The sequence below is a fragment of the Rhipicephalus sanguineus genome, chromosome 4 (assembly GCF_013339695.2).
Source record: "Rhipicephalus sanguineus isolate Rsan-2018 chromosome 4, BIME_Rsan_1.4, whole genome shotgun sequence".
NCBI lineage: Eukaryota > Metazoa > Arthropoda > Arachnida > Ixodida > Ixodidae > Rhipicephalus > Rhipicephalus sanguineus.
Genome location: NC_051179.1, coordinates 207,046,899 through 207,056,666, shown reverse-complemented (window position 1 = coordinate 207,056,666; position 9,768 = coordinate 207,046,899). Strand labels below are relative to the sequence as shown.

Below are 9,768 nucleotides of genomic sequence, written 5' to 3'. Positions count from 1 at the left end.
CAGAAATAGTATTAGCTTTCAAATCTCGTAGTTATCGCAGATATTCTAAGTGCTGTATGCGTTCCCAGAAAAAGTAACTAAATACGTTAGTCATTACGCTAACGGAAAAGGAATGGCAGCTGCCCTACGTGACCTACCAAAAAAAAAAAGGTTATGCATTACCGTTACCAAAAAAAGTAACTTGCGTTACTCAGCCATTGCTCCACGGTCAGAAACTTTAATCAGTTCGCCCTCGCCGAGACAACCATAATACCAATTTAAGAAACGTTATTTTACACTTCACATGAAAGCTCTAACGAAAAGAGGTTTTAGCGGAATTACTGAAATAACTAGAAACATTTGCGCAAGTGGTGCCGGGCTTTAGCAATATTATAGTCGCCTAGCATTTACTGTAGAGTTGCATGTGATGGCTTATGGCTTTGTGGCACATGGTCATGCCAATCCTCAATGTGACAGTAAACGGAAAAATGAGAGTTCATCATCACCGCTCGGAAAATAAAACATCGCCGATCTCTCAAGAAATTTGCAGTAATTCTGATGGCGTTCTTCTACTAGCGTACAAAAAAAATATGTCCAGGTCTTGTAGGAATAAAAAATCCCTACGTTGCATAGTGAAGGAAAAAAATATTTACCGCATAAATCACTATTGCCTTTTAACCTATATAATTGCCTCGAAAATTGCGAGTGCTTTGCGAAGGCATTCGAGATCACCCTCGCTCGCTCGGAAATTGAACAAGAAACGTACACCCGCATTTAGAAGCAGAGAGACGCAAATTTTATTTTGGAAACAGAACTGATAAACAGCGCTATAGTATTACAACTTGAAGAACTTAAGCAACAGCTTTATTTCAAAGATTTCATCCGACAGCTGGCTAGGCTTCTTAGTGAATACGTCTGCAGCTGTGGTAAATAGGTTGGTGTTCGACAGACGCGTTACATCATACTAATGTTGTCATTGCCTGGCAGACCGATAGCGGTCCGCCGCTGCGATAACAGGATAGCTCCGGGAATGGGCGCCTAAGAGACGTTCTGTGCAAGACTCCCAGGATAATTAAATAAATAGTAACGAGTAACGTGACACCTCAGGGTACTATAAGTACGTTAGAACGTTACTCATTAGTTATGGAACGATAATGAGTATGCTACTAAATTACCGATAAAAGTAACGCGTTACCGGTAACGGTAACGCGTTACTTTTCTTTCTTCCATGCAACACAGGACCGTGAGTATGCGGGGTGCTCATCACCGCAGTTGGCACAGTGAGCTGCAGCCTCACATTTGCCTGACATGTGGTCTTTGGAGGCACACCTGGCACAGGTGGGTTCTCCTTTGCACGTTAGAGAGCTGTGGCCGTACTTTTGGCAGTTGAGGCATCTTCGTGGTTTGGGAATGTATGGGCGCACTCTTAGTTTCGTGTAGCCTGTTTCTATGGTATCTGGGAGTTCGCTCGATCCGAATGTTAGTATTACGTGCTTGGTTGGTTTCTCTGCGTTGTCCCTTCTTAGTTTGATTCTTTGTACGATGACGACATTTTGTTGTTTCCATCCATTAAGTTCAGGTTCGGAGAGGTTCAAGAGATCTTCATCTGAGACGACACCACGGACGGTGTTAATGGACCTATGGGGGGTGACTGTGACCGGAATGCTTCCAAATGATGTAAGGTTGGAGAGGTTTTCATACTATTTTCTGTCTTTCAGCTCAAGGAGTAGATCGCCACTGGCCATCTTAGTCGCCTTTTAACCTGGTCCTAGGTTATCCGTAAGACTTCATGCCACCAGAAATGGTGAAATGGTTCTGGCTTTTTCGTCTGACTGCTCGCTGTGGACAACGTGGTACTTTGGAAAATGTTCATGCGTTTTGGAAAAAAGTTGCAGGGATGCTTCGGTGCGTACCCTTTCGAGGGTACGATCGGTTTTGGAAAAAGATGAACTTAACATAGCATGCGTTTGTGTTTCGGCGACGGTGCCAACCGCCCACCACCGAGCCCAACAAGGGGACGCGACAGGAGATGTGCGAAGACAAGTGTGCCAGTGCCAGCCGTACACCACCGCTATAACCATATATGGTGAGCCAAGACTGGTCATCCACACAAGGTTAACCCTTGCCGCCAGGAAAAGCGGAAGTAAACAGAAGTGAGGAGAGGACAGGACAGATAAAAAGTGTGAAGAAAAGACGAAGACGAGGAGAGAGAGAGACAGGAAAAGGCGAGTGCCGATTTCCCCTGGGTGGGTCAGCCCAGGGGTGCCGTCTACGTGAAGCCAGGGCCAAAGGGGTGTGTTGCCTCTGCCGGGGGGGCATAAAGGTCCGATCACCCGGCGTCGGCTCAACCCCCAGGATCCCCTTTTCTTCGGACACGGCAATGCCACGCACAGCTAGGCGTGGGAGAGGTCGAGACCCCCCCTAGCTCGGGTCCGTGGTGTCGCTACACACCAAAGGCCGTAGCGAAATGGATTTAGCCCCTGGAGCATCACTTCATAGAACAGGAAGCTCTGGAGAGAACTTGAAGGTAGATAATCATTCTCGCTTTGCATGAACTTGTGCAGACCGAAGGCATCTGGCCGTAAACATTCTGGCTTTTAGCAGCTGCCTTAACTTATCATCAAAGAGGCCCTGCAATATTAGCCGCTGTCTTGTGTAGCACATAGGTGTGCATAGTACTGAATGCTGAAATGAATGCAGAAAGCATTCAGAAACCCGTGCCTGAAAAAGTGAATTAGTTTTCGAAGTTCAAAAACCAAGCAGATGACGAAAAAAAATCTTGCTCACGTTTTCTTGCCATGATAGCAGAAAAAGGCCAACAGGTCCCATGGTTATGTGTTATGAACTGAAATATGGTTTTACACTTGAATAAAAATGGGTTGACATTGTTCACTAACTAAACTGGTGAATTAGCATTATGTTATCTTGTTATTCTGTCAAGCCTGTGCATTGTTTCTTTCTGTTCCCAAACTTCGCACTCTTATCAACTTAATGCAGTACTTCTCAATGCAGATGGCAGAAGATCAGGGAATTTCACCAGCAGCAGCTACATTCCCTGGGGACACTGCCAACGCTACCAGTGCAGAAGATTGAGTTGGCCAATGCACTACTCCTTCTTGGAGCCTGCAGCGAGGACATACACGATCTTGTGCAGTGTCGGGCAGTTGACATAGGTGTCCAGGTGAACACAGATGTGTGTTCCAGCCGAACATTTAAGCTTGTGGATTTATTTTCAACTGACAAAGTAGTAGTTGCTTTCACAGGTGTCAACTCAAAGCTTGCTTTGGGAAAGGCTTCTATTATTGTTGTACTTGCACGTGACGAGTTGTTACAGTTGTACTTAAGGTGTATATTTATTTCATGATATCTGTATTGTCTTTGTACCAGTACTTACCTGTTATATTTTTATCGTATTGTTCTTTTTGTTTGCCCTGCAAGTGATATTATAATTGTATACCCATCCCGCGAAAATCCCGTTACGGCATTGCAGTATTTGTAAATAAATAAATTTATATATATATATATATATATATATATATATATATATATATATATATATATATATATATGTGTGTGTGATGCGGTGGCTGCGATTGACGACATGCCCGCCAGCACTCCTGTGCTAGAGCGTGTCGTCCTTGTGCTTGTTAGGCTGAGGCTGTGTTTGCCCTTCACATGCCTAGCCACACTTCTTGGTGTCAGCAGGACCACTGCCACACGCTTCTTCTATGGTACACAGTGCACCCTTGCTGCTGTTCTTGAAGTGGTCATTCCATGGCCTTCAAAAGAAGTGATGATGAATTTGCCTCACTGCTTCAAGGACTACAAAGATGTGCGAATTGTCCTTGAGTGCATCGAAGTTGAAGTTGAGAAATCTCACTGCGCATCATGTCGCATTTTAACTTACTCCTACTACAAGGGAACACACACAGCAAAAGTAATGATAGGCGTGACACCAGCTGGGCTCATTACGTTTGTCAGCCAAGGCTTTGGAGGGAGAGCATCCGACCGGGCTTGTGTAGAGAAATCTAAAATTCTTAACAAATTAGACTCTTTCAAGGATGATGTCATGGTTGACAAAGGTTTTACATTGAAGACATGTGCTCTAAATCTGGAATAACTGTTGTGCAGCCACCATTGCTCCGAAATGAAGCTCAGTTTTCTGCTAATGATGCCGAAAAAACACTTTAAATAGCACAAGCACGTGTTCATGTTGAGAGGGCCATTCAAAGAATGAAAATTTTTAATGTACTGGAGAGGCCTGTGCCAGTGGGAGCTTGTCGGTGCACTGAATGAAATACTGATCACAATAGCTGGAATTGTGAACCTTCTACACCAATACTCTCCGAAAAGAGGTTTCACAATAACTGATGAGAATGATTCGTTTCTATGGTTACTCCCAGAAAATTTTCAAGGTCATGAGGTTAACGTACTATAGTAGTTATTGAGGCTCAATGAATCCTCATTTTTCAGAATTTGGAACATTTCATTTCCACTTGGTTCAGTTGTCAGTACATAAACAAATGGTCTGTTGCTATAGAAAATGTATTTTTTTGCAATTCATTCTCCTTTTTAATCAAACTCACAATTTTAAATGTTTTAGTTTTTGACCCAGTACATTATTCTAATTGTCCATCGATTGTCCGTCCTCCATGTAACATGCCTAGTCCAGCTTCGCTTCCTTTTGTTTATTTTGACTAATATGTCCTTTACTTCTTTTTGTTGTCTGATCCATGAAACTGGTATTCATAATATTTGGGGTTTTACGTGCCAGTACCATGATATGGTTATGAGGCACGCCGTAGTTGAAGGTTCCAGAAATTTCAACCACCTGGTGTTCTCTAACGTGCACTGGCATTGCATAGTACCTGGTCCTCTAGCATTTTGCCTCCGTCGAAAAGCGATCGCCACGGCTGGTTTCAAACCGGCGACATTCGGTTCAGCAGCTGAGCACTGTAGCCACTGTTCCACCATGGCGGTCGAAGCTGCTATTCTGTCCCTCTACACCTATAATTTTTCCTCAACCCCCCAACATTTGTTGTGGCACAGCACCTGCTGGAAGGCACTTTACACACATGGCTTGTTCAAGTATCACATCAAGCATGCACAATATGACATAAAAGAAGCATGTGCACAAAAGAAAAAATTTGGTTGAGCTCCTCTATGGCGTCTAAACAAAAATTTTAACTTCAACGTTTTACATGCCAAAACGGCTTTATTATGAGGAAACGTTGTAATTTTGACCACCTGTGGGTTTTTAACAGGCACTGGAATGCAAGTAATGTCCATTTAGGCATATTGCCTTTGCTCCATCATGACGTGGCTACCATGACCAGAAATCAATATCCCAACCTCATGCAGAGGGTATTTATGATGACTATCCAAGCATGTGAATAGCCTTCTTAATGTAGATGAAGTCAGTGTTTACTGCACTAACTTTTTAGAACAACCAATGCTTACGAAAGCTGGTGGTACACTTGCATCATATTTTCATAGCACCACTGTCCTGTCAAGCTGCAGTCATTATGCCACTATTGTCACTTCGTCCTTGTCAAGATGTTATCAGAACCTGTGCATTGGAGCATTTCAAACAGCTCCATGTGCCTTAGGGAACGCGAATCTTCGTGGGGCAACCAAGTCCCCCTCTGTTCGGAGATTAGTAGACCCTGAATGACCAGCATATGCATGACAGCTTAGGAATTTCATTATGAGACAGTGCAGCATGTCACTGCTTTCCCATTCTGGAAATAAGAGCACCCATCGCAATCTTTGGGTTTTACTCTAATCTGTCTGTCAGTGCGTGGAGCTTCACTTACAAGTGGAACAGTAAATTTTGACATAAGTTTGGCGCAGGCTCTCATGGCAGTCCCTTGCAATTAGCCGATGGTGTGACCTGTGGCTCTCACCGCATGGACATTGAATTTTTTTCCTTTGTTCTACAGTGTTGTAGATACTGCTCTTTTTCGATGGCAGTGTTCTGCCACTTTACCTGGCAAAACCACCTTGATTATGAGGCATGCAGTACCGGCACACTCTAAGTTAATTTTGATTCCCTGTGAATCTTTAATGTGCACTACAACACAAGTACATGGGCAGCTACCATGGCCATTATCTGATGACTTGATCTCACACTCTGTGGAAGAATGCTTTAGCTAATCGAGTCAAACGTTATATGAATTTCAAAGTGAGATTGTCAGACGTCACGTGGTTATTTGACAGAGCTTCCCCTGTGGCCTCTAGAAAGGGTCTCAATGCCCAAATGGAAGCAAAATGTTCTAACCACTTCATGGTGCAAGTGTCCTTGAAGTGATGGCTCAGGTGTGCCCTTCGAGACGTGAAGCTCTCGGGATGGCATTCCATAATTGTTCGAAAAGCAAACATTTACTTTTCACGTGAACAGCACAAACAAAATGTCACTCCACTGGAAAGTTTAGAGCATTCATAATTAGCTGAAAGTTGCGGCCACATTTCTAGGCATTCATGTGAGGCAAAACTGAACGTTCACTTTCTGATCGCATACAAGGTTCTCCTCCTGCTGCCACATGTTCTGCCACAAATGTGTTTCTATGGTTCTTTTGCTTTACCATTTACACTGTGTGTAATGGGAAAAGAATAAAATGAAATGAAAAAATGCATGACAACAAAAATAACTTGAATGCTGACCAATTCAGAAAAATATTATTTTTATTACCACAAACTTGCAACTCCAAAAAGCAATAAGTGGGTTGATGACAATGCACTTTCATGCCCAATACGAGTCGCAACATACTGCCCATGGTCAAAGCTGCGCGCCAGCACTACACGGTGGCACCGACAGAAAGCAATCAGCGACATAAACCCTGTTTAGGCTACTGGTATTTCCAAAACCAACAGACCTCTACCGGCGTACGTCACTCACGCCCCGTGACGTCAAGACACGTGACCCCTCGGCGCACGCTGCAGCAGGGTGGTTGGAAAAACATTGCTCCGTGCGTGCTTGTTCAGTGGTGCAGTTGGTATCGCCAAGACACACTCACGGTGTTCGTTTAGCAGCATTGTGCTATGGTTGTCAGCTGCTGCGCTGTTGGGTGCAGCAAGCGTGCCAGGAAAGGCAGCCGCATCGTTTTTTTTTTTTTTTCGGTTTCCGAAGGAAATCGGCCGACCGAAAGCGTGGGTGCAAGCTCTGCGCCGCGAGCAATGGCAGCCGTCCGACAGCACGAGGATTTGCAGCCTACACTTCATCACCGGTAAGTAAATGCTGTTGCCTCGAGATTTTAGGCGTATTATCCGTTATTCGTCATGATTTGTCAGTGATTATATTTTATTGACTCAGGCGCTCCGTCTCCATTTCCCGGACATCCGGACTGGGCACCTAGCGTGTTTGTGTTCAGAAAGGCTGACCCTGCAGCGCTGACAAAGAAGTGCAACCGTTTCGAGCGTAGCTGGAAACGAAAACGCGTTTCAGGTAAGCGTTGGCTGTCGTGCAGATTTTATAGTTTTGCGCGCCCTTGCTGAAATTTTCGTCCGGCAGCCACTAACCCCGAAATGACAAATGCTGCTTCTGACCCGCGGCAGAAAATCTCCCCTGCTTCGTTTAGTTTTACGTCGCGCATTGGTTGTATACTCTGCCTTTTCTGTCCGCCAGAAAAACTGGATAACGTATGGCGTTTATTACACCTCCGTTCTCGTAACTGTCGGCGGTCTCAATGTTTTGTGATGAACATTTGACGACGCAACGGATTCAGTGGTCTGAACATCTTTTCTGCAACACGCGAAAAATGCATCACATGTTGTATTTTATTTCTTGGCAGTGTCACATTAGCGCAAGGATCTCTCTCACAGTGCAGAGCATAGAAATTCTAAAATCGTGAAATGCATGAGAAGCTGTCAATTTTCCTTGGAACAGTCTTGGTATTGTTCTTTTTTCTTTTCCTCTTGTCTCATCATTTTTGTTTTGCTGTGATATTATAAAATCGTATCAGTTTATGTAATGACATCAATAATTCTTCTGTGAATGTTGTTTTTCTTTTGCTTAAATCATTGACCTCCCTACTGCTGCTACTATGATGTGCTTATTACCTCATTTCATTTTGTACAGGAGGTCCCGATACAGCCTCTTGACTATGGGACCTCCTCCTGTATACAAAACGCTTGTAACTTCACTCAACTTTTAATAAAGTTCTCATTCTGATTCTGTGAACATGTTTGTGTAAGATGCCATCTAATCGTTGAGTCTACTGATGCAATCTTGCTGCAGTTAACTACGATGTCTCCTCAAGTGGCGATCCAGCGGCCCATGCAGGATGCTCTGATGCGGTTAGTTCTGGTACGGAACCAGACACTGATGCAGAAGCAGGCAAGTTGATTGTTTTTACACAGAATTTCTAGCTCTTGCTAGTGTTACCCACTTGCGAGATTTGAGGACATTTTTATCTTGCATGTGTTGCTGTGCTTATATGCATCGAGAGTTCTACGGAAACCTGTCTGGTAGAGATGAAACATGAAGAAAGTACACTGACTAAATAAAAGTTTAAAATAAAAGACGTTTTGGCTTAATACGGAAGCCTTGTTTACAATCAGGCCAGTCGACTAGACGTGTCTCTTATATAGGCTTCAGCATGTGATGCAAGCACTGTACACAAGATGAGGGAAGGTTCCCATCATTACGATAAAGTGTCTGCCTTGCACCTCGAGATGCAAGCGCGATGACCCATTTCTTTCCCTCCCAGTGATGTTCGCATTCATCGAATCAATGGCGCGATAAGTCATAGCCGCATGCTCTGCCAGTGCATTAGACTCCACTTTCTCATTTTCCACATCATTCTGATGTTAGCGCAGAAGCTGTCGAAAGTTGCCACTCTTCCCGATGTTGACACGTTTGCAATCTGCACAAGGGATCTTGTACACAACATCAATGTAAACAACTACAACACACACACTTACTCAAAACAACGGAAAGCTTCCCTTTTCCTACGCACGGTGCTTCCATCATGTGCTGAAGCCTATATGAGACATTGCTAGTTGATCGGCCTCATTGTGAGCAAGTCTTGCGTGTGGAAGATGCAACATCTTTTCTTTTAATCTGTTAATTGGTCGGTGTACCTTCCTTCTTCGTGTGCTCATATGCAGTCGACAAAAAGTATGCTAGCACTTTTCGAATGTCATAAACTGTTATGGCATGCTTTTTATTTGTTATCAGAAGCAGATAGAGAAGCTGCATTGTTGCAGTTGAGCAACATGGATTGTACTGGTGGGCCCACTTGTTTTACTTCACACTTCTACTTAATAAGAAGCCCTGAAAAATACCATGCCGCGTTTATATTACCGGTCTTTGCCCTTTATGTATGATTCGTTGTGCCACACAAGTGCAAAATCGTGCAGACTGGGGAACAGACAGCGAAGCTAATATATGTGCTCAAGAATGATGCTTATATTTTACTGTGTTGATGTACTGTATGATGAAAATTTTCTACTATGTCTTAAAATGAAGCAGCATCCAAGTGTTGTTATAGTTATGCCTAGAACGAGTTATCAATTTTCCCGAAGTTACCCTCGATTTTGCTTTAAGCACTGTATGTTTAGCCGCACAAGCGCGTTTTAATTTCTGATGATGCTGCTGGAATAGCTTGTTCTTCAGAATTGCTCAATTAAGATTTCACAAATCAAAGGCCCAAGAACCACAGCTCGGTAGACTCGCTCGGACTCGGATTGAGCCGCAAGTCTGAGTCCGCGTGAGCAAAACTTTGGTGAGTTCGAGTGCGGTTGAGAAAAATTTTAGTTAGTCCAAGTGAGCCCCAAGCGCAATATAAA

General features: G+C 43.7%; 1 long non-coding RNA gene across 1 annotated transcript; it reads left to right on the top strand.

The window, feature by feature from the left end:
• Positions 1–7,089: 7,089 nt before the first annotated feature.
• On the top strand, positions 7,090–8,249 carry LOC125758428 (uncharacterized). Its single transcript, XR_007416047.1, has 3 exons — positions 7,090–7,205; positions 7,292–7,423; positions 8,216–8,249. It is a non-coding gene; the product is annotated as an uncharacterized LOC125758428 (long non-coding RNA).
• The last annotated feature ends 1,519 nt before the right edge of the window (positions 8,250–9,768 follow it).